The sequence below is a fragment of the Lithobates pipiens genome, unplaced genomic scaffold, assembly GCF_037356315.1.
Source record: "Lithobates pipiens isolate NorthernLeopardFrog02 unplaced genomic scaffold, aLitPip1_a1.2 Scaffold_18, whole genome shotgun sequence".
Lineage (NCBI taxonomy): Eukaryota > Metazoa > Chordata > Amphibia > Anura > Ranidae > Lithobates > Lithobates pipiens.
The window spans coordinates 222,180,281-222,203,428 of NW_027507758.1; the positions used below are offsets into that span (position 1 = coordinate 222,180,281).

General features: G+C 43.7%; 1 protein-coding gene across 2 annotated transcripts in view; it reads left to right on the top strand.

The window, feature by feature from the left end:
• The first annotated feature begins 520 nt into the window (after positions 1-520).
• LYST (lysosomal trafficking regulator) overlaps positions 521-23,148 on the top strand; it is a 568,355-nt gene continuing 545,727 nt past the window's right edge. For both annotated transcript variants that reach the window (XM_077486620.1, XM_077486621.1), the window contains exon 1: positions 521-673. The gene's annotated coding sequence lies outside the window, so the exon portion shown is untranslated. The remainder of the gene's footprint in view (positions 674-23,148) is intronic.

Below are 23,148 nucleotides of genomic sequence, written 5' to 3' on the forward strand. Positions count from 1 at the left end.
ATTAATAATCGCAGTAAAAAAAGCACTTGTGAGGTTTAACGCATCACTTTTAGTTTTTTGTAAAATTCTCCTTTAAGGGGGCTTGACACTGTTCTATGCCTACATACTTTTACTATTAGATGTCTCATAAAGTTGGGAGGTATGGACACATACCATGAATATGAAATGGAAGGCAAAACAACGTTCCCAGTCCTACAACCTGCACTTTTTAAAGTCAGCACAATGTTGCTATCCTCATATGATCATGTGCTCTCAGGTCACCATATTAGGTGTCATCTCCCTAACGCAAATGCATGACATATTCCATACATGCAATTGTATGCCATTAAGGGTGAACAATAACTGGTGCCTCGAAATGACATTTTACAAAAATATAATTCGATTAAAAACGACGACAGCTTTCCGTTACATAACAACTATCACGCGTGCGCAGAAGACACTCGTCGTATTCCGCCTGCATCAGGCATGACGCAGGACTCCCCAGAGCCGTTCTCGTGGTGGCGCCGTACTGCGCATGTCTCGGTTGCTCTCGCGGTATGAGCGGAATGACAGGCTGGGCTGCTGTGCGATCAGCTGGACGCCGGGCAGTTGTGTGTGCTCCGGTCTGCTGAGTCCTGGAGACCGGCTTCATCGCTCATCCCTCAGTCCTTGTGTCCTCCCGGGGAGCAGACGGGTAAGAGTGGCATGGTGTGGGGGCATTGCTGTGTACTGTATATACCGTGCCGTATGTTTATAAAGAATGCGTTACCGAACTGGGCGCCTCGTTATTATTTACATCGTGCAAAACAAAGTGAAGATCCTCTTATAGATCTAATGGATCGGGCTGTGGTGGGCAGCATGGGCATCTGTGTGGGCAGCATGGGCATCTGTGTGGGCAGAAGACAGTCTGCTGCTACACCTTCCATTCTATACATTCTTCACCTGATTCATCTGGTATGGCTTACACATCCAAGTGACGTTATTATTAATGATAATATATTTTAAACATACTATTTTTCATATATATATATATATATATATATATATATATATATATATATATATATATATATATATATATTATTGTTATTTTTTTACCTGCTGGTGATAAGTGGTTGGTCACGTCTGGTCAGTAGATCCGTGCACACTGGTTGGTTATTGATCTCCATCATCCTTGCTTTAGTCTTTTCTCTCCTGTAGTGATCAGTGCCAATGATTGGTACTTGGTATCTTCTGCAGCTGTGCATGCCTTTTATGGTGCCCACACAATCAAAAAGTCATGACTTCTTTTGTCATGAATTAAGTTGTGTGCTGATTTCATTCCATCGTTTTTCTTTTTGAGTCCAGCCCTTGGTTATCTTATACTGGAGACTGTGTGGCACGGGAGTATATTTAGTTACTTTTGCCCTATACAGTAAAAGCCTGGATTGCGAGCATAATTCATTCCGGAAACATGATTGTAATCCAAAGCACTTGTATATCAAAGGGAATTTCCCCATAAGAAATAATGTAAATGCAAATGATTTGTTACACAACAATTTTATTAATAATTCTTTCAGTTTATAGTCCATATAAAAAGATCATAGCAACGTGATAGGTTTTGTAACCTTAAAATATCAGTTTACAAATAGAAGCCTCCACAAGGGAATCCAGCAGGAGCTACAGAGTATAAAAGAGAAGAGAGCTGCCTCTAAGGTGTAGCAATATGGTTACGTTTAAAGAGGAAGTAAACCCTGATGAGTTTACTTCCTCTTTCATTCCCTGCAAAGGCAAAGCATAATGAACTACTATGCATCGCATAGTAGCTCATTATGTGTCACTTACCTGACGTAGGAGCCAGCGATGTCACCGCTGTCCCCTGTAGTTCGCCGCATCCATGTTCTCGGTGGGTCTCGCAGCTCTGCTGCTGTCATTTGGCGAAGCTGCGATGATGTCACTCCCGCGCGTCCCCACGGGAGCCGAGATGCGTGGCATCTTCGTTATCGAGGATGCCACGCTCAGTGCGCCTGCCGTAGACAGCGGTGCCCGTCTTTGGGCAAATATCTCCTAAACCGTATAGGTTTGGGAGATATTTCTTGGACCTACAGGTAAGCCTTAATCTAGGCTTACCTGTAGGTCAAAGTGGTTTGTAAGGTTTTACAACCACTTTAAGGAAGGTACAACATTTAGCAACTTAAATGATTGATGATTAAAACAGGCACATCTAAGTATGCAGGCATCCAGGGTAAAGCTGTCCACATAGACCATCCTCCTCACCTCAGGCGCTCACCGCTGTCAGTCTGCAATCATGACCGGGAAGACTACCCTGCAGTAGAGTGATCTGAAAGGGAGGCCTGAAGCGCTCATCGGGCATGGTGTGAGGGACGGTCTGTGGACAGCTTAAGGCTTGATTCACACTAATGCTTTTTTTTATTGCTTTTTGCAGAAATGCAGGGAAATTTTTTAACATGGGTTCCTATGGAACATGTTCACATCAATGCATTTTTGTGCTTCTGCGTTTTTGGAAAGGGTCGGGGATTGTTTTGCATGTAATAGAAGTCAATGGACCCGCATGCAAAACGCGTTTTTGCTGGGATTTGCGTTTTTTCATTTTTTTTCACTATATATAGCTGGTTGCTAAGCAACCACACTGTAAAAAAGAAATGCAAAACACGGCAAAAACGCGTGTCCAAAAACGTGGCAGGCACGCATAGATGTGAATCTAGCCTTACCCTGGATGTCTGCATACTTGGATGTGCCTGTTTTAGTTATCAACCATGTGAGTTGCTACATGCACCTTCATTAAGACCCCTTTTCACACTGGCACCGCTCTGCATTAGTGGTAAAGTTGTAGCGCCACTTTTCAGCTGATAGCGGGGTGCTTTAACCCCCTGCTAGCGACTGATAAAGGGTTAAATGCTTCAGCCCATTCGTTTCAATGGGCAGGGGCGGTGGAGGAGCGGTGCATACACCGCACCAAAGTTCCTGCTCGCAGGACTTTTTGCAACATCTTGCAAGTGCTCCGCTCCAGTGTAAAAGCACTCAGGCTTTCACACTGGGGGGGCTGCAGGGGAGGCATTTTTCACATGCTTTACAGGCGGTATTTTTAGCCTTTTAGCACCTGAAAAACGCCTCCGTGTGAAAGGGTTCTAAATGTAACCATATTGTTACACTTAGAGGTGCCTCTCTTCTCTTTTATACTCGGTTGTGACTTGACGCTACTTTTATATCTAGTCATCGCTTGTATATCAAGTCAGAATTTATCAAACTTTGCTGTCTTGCAAAACGCTCTCAAACCAAGGTTTTGCTGTATTTGATAGGTGGCCTATCACCTGCGTTACATCCCAGTGCCCAGGCTGCCCACACTTGGTTTATTCATTTTTATAAATTCTTCTTAGTCAAGCAGTGCGAGTTGTGTGTGTGTGTGTGTGTGTGTGTGTGTGTGTGTGCGCAAGCAGCTGCTGTGGTGACTTGACAACGTTTGTCTTTTTCATTTTAGAGTGGTGGTGTGTGTGTGTGTGTGTGTGTGTGTGTGTGTGTGTGTGTGTGTGTGTGTGTGTGTTTTTTTTTTTTTTCTTAAGCTCTGATTTTCTTGTGTGATAATTATATAATTCTTCCAATAAAGCATTGTATCTGCTGCCAGGTCCGATTAGTAACATCCTTTTGGGTTTCTTTCAGCCCTGGTATAGATCAGATTTGATCAAACTGACTGAGTTGATTGACCAGGACATAAAAATCGATTTTTGTATGAGATACTGTCCAGGAACATACCCCGTTATCATATTTTAAATGACCACATTATGAAACTACATGGTGGAAATTAGATGTGATAACTTACAATTATAACTTGAGTGAATTGCACACTGCATTCATGTGCAAGTCATGTGATTCTGTGCAGTGCGATTTGAGCCCGTGATCTCGTATGGCTGAAATTGCACTGTACCCACATGAAAAAGAGTCGGGCATGTTTCCTTTTTTTTTTGCTGCACTGGTAGCATGGGTGTTCATACCTATGCGATCCGATTCAGGCAAATGCACTGCGTTCTGCAACCTGCTTTTGGGTTCTTGTTAACATTTAATTGACAACCGCAGCAGGATAACGTGAACACGATGCAAGTGATGTGCAACGATCCTTTTGAATGGGTTGTCAACTATACATCATTTACTCCTATCGGACTAGAAATTAATTACTGCAGAGCGTATGGCCACCAGAATTATGTCACTTGATTGTTGTGCAAAAGTTTGGTTTTGTTTTTGTCATTGCACATTACAGTCTGACTGTACAATGTTTTTATTCAATTTCCTTTAGGTTTGACCTCATATTATATGGTATTATATGATTTTGGTAAATCTGAACACTTAAAATTTGTATGCAGTCAGGCAGGCCCTTGCACTACATAGTTAAAGGTAAATTATAAAGGAAATTGAATAACATAATTTGTATATTATATGACCAGCTTTAGGTCTACCAAAAACACAAGGACCTGCCTGATTGAATGCAAACTGATTGGTAGTTTTCATATTACATAGTTTTGGAAGACCTAAAGTTTATTGGATTGTGTGGTCAGATTGTAATGTGCATTGTAACCCTAAGGCCCCATTAACACCTGGGCATTTGTGATCATTCCTGTGATCCCAAATCGCACCATGCTGGTTCAGGTGCCATTCATTTTCAATGGCACCTAAACGCGGGTGCTGTTCTGCCGTGATTGCTTGATAAATCACGCAAAATAGCATATTGAGAAACTTGCCCCCCCCCCCCCCCAAAAAAAAAGGTCCTTTTTGAATGACAAGCTTCGCGCAATGCGGTTTGCCACACTTCCAGTGTGATATATTTATTTTTTTTGCACCAGAACTGCATCCATGTTCAGATGTCATTGAAAATGAATAGCACCTGAACAAGCATGGTGCGATGTCAGTTTTGAAGAGTGTTTTGGGATCGCGGGCAGAATTGGGGTGATGGTTCCCACAATTGCAAACGTTCAGGTGTAAATGGGGCCTAATTATGAAGGGTGCACTTGGCCGATACTATGTGAGAAACAGCGTGGGGGCTCTGTTAACAAAAGTTGGCATTTATTTATTTTTGTTTTAATCGTAATGGGGACACGATCTGCATGGAGTTTGGATGTTCCCCCTGTGCTTGCGTAGGTTTACTTTGGGGACTCTGGTTTCTTTCCATGCTTAATAGACATGCTGGTAGGTAAATTGACCCTAGTATGTGTATGTATGCGAGTTTGGCAATGAAGGCAGACAAAATAATGATGCTTTTTTTATTCAACCAACAGGTTGAACATAATGGAATCTATTTTTTTCTTTTGTTATCAGCACACTCGGTGTTGATGATGAATCCCTCACAAGGAGTTATTGTATTCTATTAAGGGGTTGACTTCTGTTCTGTACAACTAGCCTGCCCATAGATGGATCAAAAATCGGCCATCTATTGTAAGCTCCTTGAGGGCAGAGAGTGATAACATATTTAGGTGGTGTGGAAATTGTCAGTTCATGCAATGATTAATTATAGAGACTGGATGAACAGAAATTAAGACCGAATCGCTGTGATTTAGAATTTTTTTTTTTTTCCCCAAGTCCATTTGGGCTGAAATTGCACTAAATCGCCCCAAAATAGTGCATGCATTTGCATTTTAAATATTCACTGCAACCGACTCGCATGGTGTTGTGGTTGCATGCAATCCTGTGCAGGCAAATGCGCTGTGTTTTGTAGTGTCATAGCTTAAACGCTTGCGTTCAGCATTTGAGATTTTGATAGGAATACATTGTCACTCCTAGCCGGTTTCTCACACCGTGTTCTGATGGGACCGAGCCCTTATAGGGTGGGAAAAGTTGAAAATAGAGGTGCTTGAAAAGCCTTTCTGCCTGAGAGTGGGTCTGACACAGTTTAAAGGATAAGTTCACATTTACAAAATGTACTTTTTGCTTGTTTATTTTTTTGCAGGTAAGAAATGTGCAATTCTTATATTTTTGGAGCCAGTTAAGCATTGCATTTATGATCAGCAGATTGTAGGTTCTTGAAGTACTTCTGATGCAGGCAGTTGCTGAATGACGAGCTTAATGGACTACCTAGAGCAGTGATGGCGAACCTTGGCACTCCAGATGTTTTGAAACTACATTTCCCATGATGCTCATCTACACTTCAGAGTGCAGGAGCATCATGGGAAATGTAGTTCCAAAACATCTGGGGTGCCGAGGCTCGCCATCACTGACCTAGAGTGACTCTAGTGCTTATCCATGTAGTTCATTGAGAACTACAAGCCAACAGCTGAAAAGGCTGACGGTAGTTGGAGTTCATTGTTGTACAAGACTCTGAGAATTAATTACCATATCTGTGTGGGAGGTGCTCTGCTCAGCCGTGCTTTTTTTTTTTTTTTTTTTTTTTGACTTGTGACAGCGGTTGAGGGGAGAAGATCCCCAGCCCGTTGTCACAGAGTGGGAGGATCGAGGAAACAACGGGCAGATGTACATGTTATATATATTATATATGGTGGAAAGTCTGCGCTACCCCCCTATCAAATAAACAAATGAACAATAAATATATAAAAATATGTGATGACTGAATATATGTGATAGTGCTGCAATCTAAATAAAAACTGGAATATTCAGTTTAAACACGTGTATAAAAATAGATACGCTACTAATTAATTTGTGCAGACTAATATTATCTGAGCTACACCTGTGCTAAAAAAAAGCAAGAAGTGCACTATTGAATGAACAAGTGTGCCGCTAAATGCACAGTGAAACAAATTAACTGATCGAAACCACAAATCAGCCTAAGCATGAATTTAAGTGAAAACTAAAAATAAAACAAAAATGATACAAAAATAAGTCATATGATACATGTTGCACTCTAAATATAGCTGTCTGAAGTTATGTCGTTGGGGAAAAAAACAATAGGAGTAGTAGAAAATGGGATAAAAGTAATGCTGAAAGGCCTCATTCACATTTGCAGCCTGGAGGCGGGGATCGGTAAAAATAAGCATTTTAACTGTGATTTTACCCCCTTTAGACCACCCACCTTAGGCTACGTTGGTAGCCAGATGGGGTGCTATGCAGCATCAAATGTTATACCATATGGTATGCTAGGGTGGCAGTACCACTACCAGATGCAGCCCATTCTTGAGAACTGGGCTTCACCACAACCTCCCTGCAACCATTTGTGGCACCATGCTGTGGGTTTTTCAAGGTTAAAATAGGTGGTGTGCAGGCAACATATGAAGCACAAACGCAGGTTAAAATAAAGCACCTGGCCAAGCAGCATTATAAAAACAACTATGCAAGTCCGAACAAGGCAGCCATATAGATTGTACTTAGAGATTAGAAAATCAGCACAGTAGGAATAGAAAGTGTAGCAAGAAAGAGCACTAGAGAGTAGATATGGATGTAGATCTAGGACAATGGTTACTGGGGGCTGGGGTCTGCTTTGTAAGAGGAGAGAGGAAAGATCCTACAAGAGTCGTCTGTCTTCACATGATATTTATCATACGGCAGTAATGGCCGTAGGCTGAGGTGTCCCCCCACATCGCTCACCGTGGACTGCGAAGCATTGAACTTTCCTGACCACTGATGTACAAATGTTCTGTTTTCTGGTTTACTAGAGTGAAGTAATCACTTTCATCAGAGCAATTATGTTTGCTGTTTTAGGGAAGTTCAAGTTAGATGGCCTAGCATGTATTGTTTTCTGCAAAATGTTTTTGTATACATTTAGAAGAAAGATCAAAATAAACACATCCAAAAAGTTTAATTTTATATCATTTTGGAAATATTTATCTTTTTAAGATTTTCTTAAAGTGATACTAAATGGAGAAATGTTAATTGCCATAATTCGTTCACATAAATCACATACTGCATATAATGGCACGGTATTTTGTTTATATTTAAAAAATCCTCTAAGTTCCTTTTTATCCCTGCAGCGCTGTTGTATGATCACCTGATCTTTTACATCTGTAGGGAAAGATCCTTGGAAGGGGCTTCTTTTACTACAGTCTGAGTCTGTCTGTACAGCCCTGATTAGTCATGTGACTGGCACAGCACCAAAAATACAAAACGGAACAGCAATTCTAATTTAATTAGAAATATCAGCTGTTTTACTGCACTCTAAACACTTTTATTGATCATCAAATGTGTATTTTTTTGTGCATTAATATGCAGGGCAGCAGTCGCCAACCAGTGGTCCGTGGAACACTGACGGTCCATGAAATTCAACATTGTTAGATGTATTCCACCCAATGTTTCCAGTGTTCTCAATGCATGCTGACAGTCAATGCTATCAGCATGCATTGATACGCCATGCCTTCTCTGTAGTTCTGGTTCCTGTGAACTCAGAGGATGGCTCCGGGAGTAGTGCAGAAAGCTGGAGGTGAAGGAGGGGACTTTCAATGGCAGCGCTGACACTGTGGGACGGAGCACAGAGCTTGAACACATGACTGGATAAGGAGGTAAGATCCAATGAATCTGTGTGATGCAGAGTGTGTGTGTGGTTGTGGGGGTGGGGGCTGTGAGGCAGAGAGCTGGAGTATTGTATGTATAAGGAATGTACAATGAAAGGTGAACTTATTCTTTAATACTGTTTTATATTACAACTAAGCTTTTTTGTGAGTGTTTTTTAGTGCATGTAATCAATCCGTATATTATATCCCGCCCCCATAGTGTTTAGCAATAGGAGAACATAGAGGAGGAGCCTCTGTGTATATGCTCCCATGTGTGACTTTATAGGCACATGGGCTGCTCAGGCCTAATGGTATGTCATCATGAGGCCCCCCCCAACTGAATGCTGAAGAGCCGGCTGGTCTCTTGATCACATCACAAATAAGATGATGGCGTGGGACACATCGGTGTCTGCTGACAGAAGGATGTCAGTGAGACAACACTGGATCTGGGGGCTGGGTGAGTATCTGAACTCTGCCTAAAACAGGAGGTAAGCGAGAGCAGAAGAAAAGTGGGGGTGGGGTGCTGGGGGGTAGGGTAGACAGGGATATGCTGAAGGTCCTTTTCAATTGGTAAAAACAATAGTACTTACCTAGAATGCTGCAGCTGTCCCCCACCGCCTACATGACCGAAAACTGCGATCAAACACCGCTGGACCTGGCATCTAGGTGGATTCCAACTGTAAAGTTGGGATCTTTCCTCAGCCTAGACTGGCGATGTCACACAACAGCAGGCTTTAGCACGTATAGGCTGTTATCAGCATTTTTTGACAGGGGCATTTGCTGGCTGGAAAAAACCCCCAGAGCTAGTGGGTTTGAGAAAATAGCTGAAAATGCAGCTATTCAGCGTTTTTGAGCCATAAACTTTTGTGGGAGTTGTAGTCTTATAAAACGCTGAAAAACATTGCTGCAAAAAACGTTGTAATACTCATTCTACAGCTAACGCTACTGGCGTTTTTATAACATCCAGTGTGCATGAGGCCTTAGACCCCTTTCACACTGGGGCATTTTTCAGGCGTTTTAGCGTTTCACACTGCCAGCGCCCGAAAAACGCTTGTAAAGCGCTGCTTAAACAAACGGCGCTTTACCAGCTTTTTGAGCTCTAGGGGGGTGCTTTTAACCCCTGCTAGTGGCCAAATAAAGGGTTAAAAGCGCTGCTGCCAAAAGTGCTTTTCAGGCGTTTTTCAGGCGCTTCCCACTGATTTCAGTGGGAAGGGCCGCTTTAGGAGCGGTGTAATCACCACTCCAAAAGCGCTGCAAAGAAGCTGCTTGCAGGACTTTTTTTGATGCTCTGCCAGCGCCTCAGTGTGAAAGCACTCATGCTTTTACATTGGTATTGTAGTTGAGGCTTCTTTCGGGTGCTTTACATGTGCTTTTTTTTTTTAACGCTAAAGCGCCTGAAAAACGCTCCAGTGTGAAAGGGGTCTTAGTTTTTTTACAGATGCATTTTCTGAAAAACAGTGCCATAGAAAAGTGTGAATAGGTTGTGTGCAACTGGCTGCCATAAAGATTTTAGTTTCTTGACCCTTTTGGTCCCAAGACATGCAATCTCAACAGCTGCTTTTATAAAATTGGTACATTTTCTTTTAGGAAACAAAATTCCTAATGCGAAATAAACTTTGCATCACGTGTTGTATTTAGACTTAAGAGGATATGTCCTTTTTTGGCACACGTTTTCCAAAAAATGCAACCATGTGGGCTGGGGGCCAGTAGAGTAAGGTCCTTTCACATGGGGCAGATCAGTGCTGATCCGCCCTGTGGATATCCGCTGAGCAGGAAGATGACGGATCCGTCTCTGCACAGGGTTGGACCTGTCGGATCTGTCACCCCATCTCCCTATGGGAGATGGGATGACAACGGACCGCAGAGTCCGTCGTCACCCGATCCGATGACGGATGGAAAAGTAGGTTTTTCCTCCATCACACTTTTTTCTGATCGGAACGGGTCAGATGTCAGCAGACATTTCACCACTGACATCTGATGCTCCATAGACCTCTATGGAGCATCCGTTCAGGTCCGCCGGAAAAACTGACAGGTGAACCTGAACGGATCGGCCATGTGAAAGAGGCCTTCAACAAATGGATCAGCTTGTAGTAATATTAATTACTCTAGACTATTTTCTGTTCCCATGAAGCCTGACTGAGTTAATGCCAAAGGTGAGCTTAGCCTTTAGGAGCTTGTGCATACAGACCTTTATATACAGGTGTATGGGTATACAACACCCAGGCGCTCCAACTGGAGCATAATTCAACCCATACAAATGTATATGTTTAAACACTAGTATTTGCATTTTACCCAATTTCTGACTGCGTAACTGGAAAAATACATCATAAGTTTGATGTTTAATACCAGGTTATGGCTGCAGCTAGATGCCATAACCCCGGTATTATATTTCTCCTCGGGCGCCGGTCTTCCTGATTAAAAAAAAGATCTGAGCACCTGATTATCTGCTGTATCACTTTTACAACCGCTTTGCTGTGGTGAAACGGTGAGCCCCCGGGACTGATCAGGAAAGATGGCCGCCCGCTCATCTCTATGGTCCAGGAGGCCCAGAGCGACATCATGAAGTCACTTCTGGTTCCAGCCCAATGTAAGCAAGGTCTTTTTAAGGTCTAATGCTTTCCATTGTAGAGTAGAGCTGCACGATTAATCGCTAAGAATCCAAATCGCAATCTTTTTTTCCTTTTCCGATCTTCAAAATAGCATGTCACGATTCTATCTAACAAGTGCAGAAAGTTCTCACAGCTGGTAAAAAATAAAAATCCAGGCAGCCTGACAAGTTTTATCACAACACTGTGCATAAGTAGAAACAAAGTATCTTTTCGTTCTTTTATTAAAGGAAAGAACTTGTGTAAATGAGGTAGGTTTAAGCATTTAAAGGCCAAACCTTTTCTGACATTTGTTGCTTACAAATAAAAATCATTATTTTCTGTTAGAAAATTACTTGGAACACCCAAACAATTTAATTTTTTTTTTTTGTAGCAGAGACCCTAGAGAATATATGTAGAGTAGAGCTGTGGGGGTCTTATTGACCTCAGATCTCTCCATAAAGAGGACCTGTTACTGCTTATTTCTATCTAGGGATGTTTACATTCTTTGTTATAGGAATAAAAGGGATCAAATTATTTTTTTTTGTTTATAAAGGGACAATTTTTAAGCACCCCACCCCCCCCCCGTTCTCACACAGTGCTAAACAAATATAGGTCACTTCCACATATGTAAACTGTTCACACCACGCATGAGGTGTTGCTGCGAACTTCAAAGTGAGAGCTATAATTCTAACACTAGAGCTACTCTAACTCGAAACTGGTATCCTGTAGAATTTTTTAAAGCAAAGTATTAAAGTTTGTTACATTCCACAAGCGTGCATAGTGTTAAAGCATGACTTGTTGGGCACCTATTTACTTGGCGTAACAACATCTTTTATATACTTCACCGGTGGCTGGCTTAGATTTGATCCATCTATGAGCTGGCTGGTTGTACTGAAGTGGATCCATCGATAGATTTCAGCACAACCAGCCTGTCAGGCTTTTTTCATGCGATCACTACTGCCAGCTATAACCACGAGCAGTGACCATTGTGTTCTGCCAGCATGGAAGGCTCCCTGCCGCCACAATACAAGAGCGCTGTGGGAGGGTTTCACTTATCAACACTGATTATGTCGATGGGGAAGTAAAGTGATTTTTTTCCCTTCCACGTATGATGGAAGGTCAAAAATTGCAAAATCTATGGGCTGCTTTAGACCCCTTTCACATTGAGGCAGTTTTCAGGTGTTTTAGCTCTGAAAATAGCTGCTGAAAACTGCCTCTAATGCCTCCTCCAGTATGAATGAATGAATGAATGAAATACTTGTATAGCGCACAATGCGAACTGAATCGCCTCTAGGCGCTGTGGCAAACTTTGATCATCTGCTAAAAGAGGAAGGTCTTGAGTTTTTTCCTAAAAGCCAGGTGATTTTCTTCCAGGCGGATGTTGATTGGTAGAGCATTCCATAGCCGAGCCCCTTGGACAGCGAATCTTCGATCCCCCTTGGATTTATACCGGGCTTTGGGCACAAGGAGGAGGTTTTTGTTGGCTGATCGTAGACTGCGGTTTGGTGTGCAATGATTTATTTTCTCCATTAGGTATTGCGGCGCTTCTCTATGCACGCATTTGTGGGTGAGGCAAAGGGTCTTGAATGTGATCCGATTTTTTTACGGTTAGCCAATGTAAGCCCGAGTACTTTCACACTGTGGCGGTGCACTTGCAGGACAGGAAAAGTCCTGCAAGCGGCATCTTTGGGGCAGTGTAGTGCTTCTACACTGCCCCTGCCCATTGAAATGAATGTGCAGAGCTTTCGAAGCATCGCAACAATAGTTTTTAACCCCTTCTTGGGGGGTTAAAAGCACCGCTTTAATAGCGGTAAAGTGCTGCTAAAACTAGCAGCACTTTACTGCTAACAGACCCGCTGCCCCAGTGTGAAAGGGGTCTTGGTCTAGCATTTTACAATATTTTTAAGCCTTTTAGTGCACAGTTGTGTGCAGGGCCCAATGTTTTGTGATGCCCTTTGTGTACATTGTTCCTGTGCACTAACCAGCAGCGAAAGCTTATAAGCACAAAGATGGCTATTTAGAGTTTCTAATTAGTTCTTTGGCTAGAAGACAGAAATTTTGAGTCATGCAGTGTACTTGTGATTAGCTTAAACTGGGGTGGGAACATTTAGCTTCCTTTCTGATTCATAGCAATATTAAACAAAATTGCCAAGAGATTTTGGCAAATTGTTCTAATTTACTTAACCACTTAAGGATCGGAAGGATTTACCCACTTCCTGACCAGGGCATTTTTTGCGATACAGCAATGAGCCGCTTTATGATAATTGCACGGTCGTGCGATGTTGTACCCAAACACAATTTATGTCCTTTTTTTTTTTTTCACACAAATGGTATTCTTTTGTTGGTATTTGATAACCATTGCGGTTTTTATTTTTTGCATTATAAACCAAAAGAGCGTCAATTTTGGAAAAAAAACTTATTTTTTTACTTTAATATCTTCCCCAAAAAATGTAAAAATACAAACATCTTCATCAGTTTAGGCAAATATGTATTCTGATACATATTTTTGGTAAAAAAATAAAAATAAATCACAATAAGCGTATATTGATTGGTTTCCCCAAAAGTTATAGCGTCCACAAAATAGGCAAGAAGTTTATGGCTTATTTATTTTCACTAGTAATGGTGACGATCATTGATTTTTAGCCGGACTGCAACATTGCGGCGGACAGATATGACACCTAACTGACATTTTTGACACTTATTATTTTGGGAAAAGGACATTATTACAGTAATCAGTGCTAGAAGTATGCATGACCTCTAGTCCTTAGGCTGACAATTGGTCCGGGGCTTAAGTGGTTAAGCAGGGTGAAATCAAAAACAGTAGATGAACCAATGTTATAATATCTTCCCATCTGGTAAGCAGAATCTACAGCTACGGTGGTCGGGCACTTTTCTTGTTTGTGTGCGCACACTGCGGTGATATCAAGTTTTCCGGTGATTTTCAATCAATTTCCTTGTTTTTATGTCCGTTTCTGTGGACTCATTCATTGAGACTTGGTTTAACGCAGCTTTTTAAATTTTATTTTTGTCTTGTGTTATCGCACTATTTGCTGCTTTTTATTAATTTATTCGTTTTTTTTCATCCTCATAATTTTAAGCGTGGTATTTTTTTTTTTACAATATCTTCCTGTTTGCTGGATTGCCAACCCCCTCCTGCCTCTCATGTCATGGTATTAATGATGCAACCTATTTTTGTAGCGATGGGCCAGTAGTAAGGCATGAAGGGAGTGGGCCACAGTTTGCAATGAGTAGTTTAGTTCCTGCTTTCAGTGGAAACACAAACCAGTATTCTGTAAGCATGAGGTGTGGGAGAAAGCGCAGACTTGATGTGAAGGCACATAGGTTTGTATTCACTAAATCTAGAGAGTGCAAAATCGGGCTCACTTCTAACCTCAACTTGTTCAATTATTTTTTAGCAATTTAAAGCTGCAAGCTAATTGGTTTGACTGCAGAAATAAGCCTGATTTTGCGCACTTCCGCTTTAGTAAATACATTTCATAGTCTGTCCTGCAACAAGACAATTTTATTTCATAAGCTTGGAGTCTCTCCCAGCCGGAGCACTCTTCCCACCCCTATATGACAGTGCAGGACCAATCACCAAATTATGCGGCCCTCCAAACCTGGAAGAACACAGTTATATATTTTCTCTTAGCAGATGAATGGAACACCTGTTACACAAGTGTCGAATATCGGCCGTTCCAACAAAAACCAGCCGACAGGCCGTGTGTACATAAATCTGTCTAACAGAAGATGGTGTTCTGTCGAATAGTGCAGATCGTCTGATAATGCCTCAGACAATCTGCACATGTGCCACCGGGGCACGCTGCACCATCCTACCACCTCCCAGGTGCCAGGCATGACCCTAACTCAGGCTTAACCCCCCCCCCCTACACACAGCCTGACCATTTCACACCAGCTCAGTTTGAGTGATGTTACGTACTGCACATGTGCAGATCGTCTGAGGACTTATCTGACAATCTGCACTATTCGACAGAACACCAGCCGAATGGGCATGCTGGAAAACCAGCATACAATCAGCACTGTCAGCCAATGGCTGTGAACGTTGGCTGATGTGTTCTGGTGGGGGGCAGTCCCCCTGTCAGAACACAATAGCTCAGCAGGGACAGAGGTACTAATGTTGCATAGTTAGTACAGCAAGGTCCTCAGTTTCTTTTTTTTTTTTTTTTCTTTTTTTTCTCCCTTCAGTCTATCTGGTTGAATTGTATACATTTTTTCTTAAGAAAATGTTTTTCTGTGAATCTGTTATGAGATATTGTTGGTAACAACACTTCCTCTTTCAGGTTGACAATATGAAAGGATACGTTCACTGATTAGAAAACATAGCTAAAGAGCATCCAACGGTGGCTCTTTACCTTGTAATCAGCCATGTTAAATTACGGCTGAACACGATGTATCAGCGCAGCCCCCCCTCAGATACTCACACTGGACCACCAGGGAAGCCCCCCAACATGTGGCTGGCCAGGTACATCCTCCATGGCCATCCATATGTGCCCACAAATGGGCACTGACTGGCACCACAGAGTAATAGCTGAATTGAGTAATGCCTATCAGTGCTCATCGGTGCCGCCATATTGGTGCTTTTTCAGTGCAGAAGAAAACGTACTTTATTTACAAAAAAATTTACAGAAACAAAGAAAATTTTTTTTTTTTTTCAAAATTTTCAATCTTTTTTTTTTTTTTTATTTGTTGCGCAAAAAAAAAAAAATCGCAGAGGTGATCAAATGCCACCAAAAGAGCTATATTTGTGGGAACAAAATGATAAAATTAGTTTGGGTTTAGTGTAGCACAGGGCTTGACAAATCCCAGGCGCCAGGTTGCAACTAGAAATTGTGCCCTGGCGCCTGGGTTTTTGTCACTGACAGGTGCCTCTGTTGCTCTGTGTCTGGTGCCTCCGGACACAGAGCACTGTCTGGTAGTCGGATGGAGCAGGAAGAGAGCAGCTCAGCAGCCTCCGACATCCTCCTCCCTTCTCCACACACTGTTGGCAGAGCAGCGCCACAGTGTGTGTAGAGAGGAGCTTTCAAAATTGAGCCTGAATGTCTGGGTGGGCGGAACCCAGCTTTCCAACACCAGCCAATGGGATGAGATCTGGGTGGGCCGATAAGTGTATGTGGCCCCTCCCCTTTCTTAAGCAGCCCAATCATTGGCTGGATAGCTGCCGGTCCCGCCCACCCCGAGTCCCGCCCACCTCTGACATCATGCTGAATGTGTCAGCTCCTCTCTCTCCATACAGTTTCACACAGTGCAGCACTGCAGGGAGCATTCAGTTTCACAGTTACACTATCGGCTGTGAAACCTGCCAGTGCCACATGCCAATGCCAGTTAGTGCCACCTGCCAGTGCCAACCAGTGCAATCCGGTGCCACTTGCCAACCTGTGCCAGTGCCACCTGCCAGTGCCACCTGCCAGTGCCACCTGCCAGTGCCACCCAGTGCCACCTGCCAGTGCCAGTTAGTGCCACTTGCCAGTGCCAACTAGTGCCACTTGCCAATCAATGCCAGTTAGTGCCACCTGCCAGTGCCAACCAGTGCCACCTGCCAGTGTCAACCAGTGCCACTTGCAAATCAGTGCCAGTGCCAACCATTGCCACCTGCCAATGCCAGTTAGTGCCACCTGCCAGTTAGTGCCACGTGCCACCTGCCAGTGCCATCCAGTGCCACCTGCCAGTTAGTGCCACCTGCCAATGCCACCTGCCAGTTAGTGCCACGTGCCAGTGCCACCTGCCAGTGCCAGTTAGTGCCATCTGCCAGTGCAATCCAGTGCCACTTGCCAATCAGTGCCAACCTGTGCCACGTGCCAACCATTGCCACCTGCCAGTGCCACCTGCCAATGCCAGTTAGTGCCATCCAGTGCCACCTGCTAGTGCCACCTGCCAGTTAGTGCTACCTGCCAGTGCCATCCAGTGCCACCTGCCAATGCCAGTTAGTGCCACCTGCCAATGCCAGTTAGTGCCACCCGCCAATGCCATCCAGTGCCACCTGCCAATGCCAGTTAGTGCCACCCGCCAATGCCATCTGCCAGTGTCACTTGCCAGTGCCAACCATTGCCACCTGCCAGTGCCAGTTAGTGCCACCTGCCAATGCCACCTGCCAGTTAGTGCCAGTTGGTGCCACTTGCCCATTAGTGCCACGTGCCAGTGCCAACTGCCAGTGCAATCCAGTGCCACTTGCCAATCTGTGCCACCCATTGCCACCTGCCAGTGCCACCTCCCTATACCAGTTAGTGCCATCTGCCAATGTCACCTGCCAGTGCCAAGCAGTGCTACCTGCCAGTGCCAGTTAGTGCCACCTGCCAGTGCAATTCAGTGCCACCTGCCAATGCCAGTTAGTGCTACCTGCCAGTGCTAATCGGTGCTAACTGCCAGTGCCATCCAGTGCCACCTGCCAATACCAGTGCCATCTGCCAGTGCCACCTGCCAGTGCCAGTTAGTGCCACCTGCTAGTGCAATCCAGTGCCACCTGCCAATCTGCCACCCATTGCCACCTGCCAGTACAATCCAGTGCCACCTGCCAATGCCAGTTAGTGCCACCTGCCAATGCCATCTGTCAGTGTCACGTGCCACCTTCCAGTGCCACCTGCCAATGCCAGTTATTGCTACCTGCCAATGCCAGTTATTGCCACCTGCCAGTGCCACCTGCCAGTGCAAATCCAGTGCCACTTGCCAGTCAGTGCCAGTTAGTGCCACCTGCCAGTGCAATCCAGTGCCACCTTCCAGTGCCAGTTAGTGCCATCTACCAATGCCATCTGTCAGTGCCACCTGCCAGTGCATTCCAGTGCCACTTGCCAATCTGTGCCACCTGCCAGTGCCCATCAGTGCCACCTGCCAGTTTCTCATTAGTGGCACCTCAGTGCTGCCTATTGGTGCCCATCAGTGCCACCTGTCAGTGCCCATCAGCTCCAACCTCAATGCCACCCCATCAGTGTCCATTAGTGTAGTCTATCAAAGCACATCAGTGAAGGAGAAAAAAAACTTTTTTGCAAAATCTTATAACAAAACAAAAGTGTGTTTGTTTTTTTTAATTTTTTTTTATATTGTCTTTCTCTTGGCATCAGGTATGAGCAATTCTTCTTATTGTCCGATGCCCCAGACATGCAGTTCTGGGCGATGGGCAGATGATTTAAATAACCGGCTCCTAACTTTTTCAGCTGGCTCCTAGATTCTAAGCAAATTTGTCAAGCCCTGGTGTAGCAAGACCGTGCAATTGTCATTCAAATTGCAACAGCGCTGAAAGCTGAAAATTGGCATGGGCAGGAAGGTGTATAAGTGCCTGGTATTGAAGTGGATAAAAAATTACAAGCCAACAGCCGCAAAGGCTGCCAAACTATGTCGATTTCCATTCACAGAAAGCTGTCAATGAGTGACGGGCTCTGCCCAGCCACCACTCAGCCATGTCTTTTTAAAATTGTGACAGCTAGCGGGGGAAGGGGGGTTTAGAAGTTCTCCGCTAGCTGTCAGATTGGGGAGGTGCAGGGGGCGGGTCTGTTAGTAACATGTAACACTTAGAATATGGATGTAACCTGTTATGAATGGTGAACTTGTTTTTAATCCACTGCCTCTCAATTAGAAGCAGCATTGTCATATTGCCTTCCCGCCTTCCTTGGGCTGCCTATTGGGACTATCAGAGAGAGGTGGCCCAATGGCCAATCAAACAAGTCTGCACACAGGCTGGGAACATTGCTTCTAACCGTAAGATAGTGGTTTAGCGTTTTCAGCCCTCAACGAGAAGGGCTGTTAATGGTACAGTCTCCAACTTAGAGACTTTGCAACAGATGCGCAAAATATGATTTGCTCTGTCCGACTTTCTCCTACTTTGTCCGCATTCCAATGATTCTTGAAAACTCATCTCTATCTGGCCCCCACCTAACAACTGTACATTTATTTTCTCCATCGGCACATCCCCCACAGTTATTACCTCTTGTATCTCTTGACCTTCCCTCTTAGATTGTAAGCTCTAGGGAGCAGGGCCCTCTGATTCCTACTTTATTAAAGTGCATTGTATTTGTACTTCGTTCAAGTTGTAAAGTGCTGCGTAAACTGTTGCTGATACTGTATATAAATCTTGTATTCTAATACTAATTTGCTTAAGAAACTTGTGTACAGTGAGGCATGATGCGAAACATACACTGTAAGGAAAGGTAAGCATATTCTGCTGGGAAGGAAGGTGTTAAAGTGATTATTAAGAGGGCTTCCTACCAATAGGAACTTTGATACATACCTCTTTTGCTGCCTGTATAACTAAATGCTTCATTAGTAAGGGGGCCTCCTATTGATTTGCTTCTTTTAGGCTTCTTCAATAAGTTATTTATTCTGTTTACTCCACTCACTGGGTCTCCTCTGCCAATAATACCATCTGGAGTAATCCACTTCTTCACAAATGTCTTAGTTCTGGCTTCTTGTCTTCTGTGGAGCTTCAGTTCCTACATCAACTCTTCCATGAGGGTCAGCTGAAAACAAAATTTGTGATTCAGCCGAAATCTTTCTATTGCTACCTGCAGCTGCGGCATTCAGTTATTTGTCAATTTTAATTGCATATGGTAACTCTTCAGCAAACCTACTCTCACCCAATGGCACCGAGTTGATCTCTAAGTACTAATCGGCACTACTCCATGCCAAATTGTCTGTTCCTCTCTGAATTGGAGCTAAATGGTATGAGATGCTCCCTCACTAGTCAGAGGATGATTGGGAGGATTTTGAGGACACCTACATGACCTTGGTAATATCTTGTAAGGATAGACTCCTACGAATCAAAGTATACCATCAAAACCCTATTAAAGCGGAGATCCACCCTAAAGTGGACCTTCCGCTCATTGGAATCTTCCCCCCCCTCCGGCGCCACAATTGGCACCTTTCAGGGGGGAGGGGGGAGGGGGGTGCAGGTACCTGTACAGTACAGGTATCTGCACCCACTTCCGGGATGGCTCTCTGCGGAAAGGGGCGTAGATTACGCCCCTTTCCGAAAGTCCCCCGCTGCCTGCTGGGAAACGCAAAGATCCCAGAGGCAGTGGGTCCATCCTTATTGAGCAGCGTGACTCGCGCATGCGCAGTACGGAACCGGGAAATGAAGCCGAAAGGCTCCACTTCCTGATTCCCATACCCAAGATGGCGGCGGCAGCACCCGAGAGTCGATCGAGAGATCGGCTTCGGGTGCCGACATCGCGGGCGCGCTGGACAGGTAAGTGTCACTATTTTAAAAGTCAGCAGCTGCAGTATTTGTAGCTGCTGGCTTCTAAAAAAAAAAAAAATAAAAACGCGGACTCCCGGCGGACTCCCGCTTTAAACATAAATGATTGTATAACTTGAAACTCCAACATCTCCACTATGCTTTTGCCTCTGTGGCCAGCAGGCAGACGTTTACCATGCCTGTGGTTGTGTCCTCCGCCATGGATCTCCCTAATATCAGATGTTCTAAGGTGTGTTTTTTAGGGATGCTGGAGGAACTTCATGTTGGCTTTCACATAAAAAAAAAAAAAGGAGAATATTCAATTTCTATGCTAAGAAAACTATCTGACTCACTTGGAATAGATCATTTGCCCCCATTCTATTAGAATTGAAACAACTAGTTAATACAGCGCTTCCTTACTACTAACTTACCTATACTGTCACCCCTAACCAATTTGAAATAAATTTGGCTCTATGGACCCAATCTGTTCTCATAGCCTGACCTTAATGAGTTCTCTTTAGACCACAGTATATCTGCTCATACTTCAATTCATATATTATTTGATTAGTACCTTCATGTCAATTTCTTGATGTTATTTTGTATGTTTATTATATTATTTTTTTTCTCCCCGTAAGTATTGTCATTTTTTACATGAGAATAATGTAGCGTATTTAAGAAAAAAAAAAAAAAGAAAGATTCCTCCATCTCTGCCTGGGTCTCTGTAGTTCTACATGCTGACCTCTATGACGCTGTCTCCTGCAAAGTATTGTAAGCACATGGGTTACAAATGCACACACATAAAAACTTGTAGTAGAGTAATTGTGCTCCTAATTGTCTTTTATAAATCTCTCTCCCTGTGTTTGGTGCTCTGTAAAGAGTTGTGAAAGCTGGTGTCGTAACATAAATTAATGGAAGTAAACCAATTTTCTGCTAGTAAGCGTTGATGGGCTATAAGTTCATTGTTTTCTTCTGTTTTAGCATTTCCCTTTTTCAAATAATTCTGAGAAGTTGTGATATTGTGACAGAGAAGCACACAAGCCTAATTTATTGGTTGCTATGAGTACTAATCTGACACACTTTATGTTCTCTACCATGTGACGGCACATGATTCCATGTGATTTGAAGGATTTTTTTTACATTTATTTTCAAGTCATGATGCTCCTTGGGTAATTGTGTTTTTATGCTTAGGTTTTATTCACAAAATTTTTCATTTTGAATACTAGCTGAATAAAATTCAAAATTTAAATTTACCAATGTTTTTAATATTTTTGTATAGTTATAGCTGGTGTGCTAAGCTGCACATTAACTTGTGTCTTAAATTTGTGAGCTCTGCTTTGCATCTCCCTCGTGTTTTGATGATCTCGCCAGATTTTTTTGTATTCTCCTTCCTACTATTGTGTGATCCAGAAAATAAAATCCATTAGAGAGAGAAAAACTGAGACTTCTCATGATGGCTGCTGCCAGTTTACAAGCACAGATCTTGTCTTAGAGATTACTTTAGGAATTCTGCTTGACTGGATCCTGAAATAGTAACTGATTTACTTCTAAAAGCTTATATTGTAACTATCAAAATGGGTTTTGAATAGTGCATATTTTGGCATTTGCTAGGCACAGTGGTAAAATAGCTGATATTTCAGTTAAAGAGGAACTGTAGTCTTCTCACATAATTTGAAATAAAAACATCTTTGCCATTCTGAAGCTTCCCTCCAACCACTTTGCAAATTTATTTTGAATATACTGTGATTCTGCACTTGCCAAATATGCTGCAGAAATATTCCTCCACTGAGTCTGGCTGCAACCATTTGAACTGTGGGCAGCTGAAGCTGCTGCCTGTTCACTTCCTGGATTTACACACTCACCTCCAGCTCTGCACCTCTCATTGGCCCCTTATGGCTCACCCCCCCCCCCCCCCCCCCCCCCGGCAAACTCTCTTCTCACAAGATAGAGAGAGCTGTGTATGATATCATAAGCCTAGGCCAATGACCAGACAAGAAACAGGGAGTGGGCTGTATGAGGGATTTACTGGCAGAAAAAAAGTTTTACTATCCAAAGTTAAAACAAGGGCAGAAGATTTATCAGATGACGTTACAATTAATGGGCTGTATTTTAGCCCAGTAAAAAAAAAAAAATGAAAGCTGTACTTAGTTTTTTTTCAAGCTGCAGTGTGCAAGAGGCCTTACAGCAGAGTTCCACCCAAAAATTGAACTTCCGCTGATCCCGTTCCCCCCCCCCCCCCCGTGTCACATTTAGCACCTTTCAGGGGGAAGCAGATACCTGTCTAATACAGGTATTTGCTCCCACTTCCAGTGATAGATCGCCACAGAATCTGTTGGGTCTGTCTGTGGGATGCATCCAGTAGTCCCTGCAGGAGGGATAAGAATGGTTCCACCTGTCTCGGCAGGATGGAGCAGCTGGGCATTCCCTGGGAGATCGACTAGTAGGTTCAACACCCAACCAAACTTCCGGAGAGTTTGTATGGTGATCGCCACATCCTCCCTTAATTCTGAGGTGGAAGCTGCTCTCAGGAGGAGGCCATCCAGGTAACCGACGACTGTGGTCCCTCGTTGTCTTAGCAATGACAGAATTGGGCTAGCACCTTGGAGAAGACTCTTGGCGCTGTCATTACGCCAAAAGGGAGAGCGCAAATCTTATACCTCTTTCACACCACACCGCCTATAGCGTAGGCGGTAAAACGCTGCTATTTTTAGCGGCGTTTTTTACCCCGCTAGTGGCCGAGAGAGGGTTATAACCACCAGCAATACGCCGCAATAGCGGCGTTTTGCCGGCGGTATTACAGCGCTGCCCCATTGATTTCAATGGGGAGCAGCAGTGGAGGAGCAGTAAACACACCGCTCCTTCACCGCTCCAAAGAAGCTGCTAGCAGGACTTTTCCCTGACGTCCTGCCAGCGAACCGCTGTAGTGTGAAAGCCCTCGGGCTTTCACACTACAGACAATGGTGCAGCTTTTTTAGGGCGGATT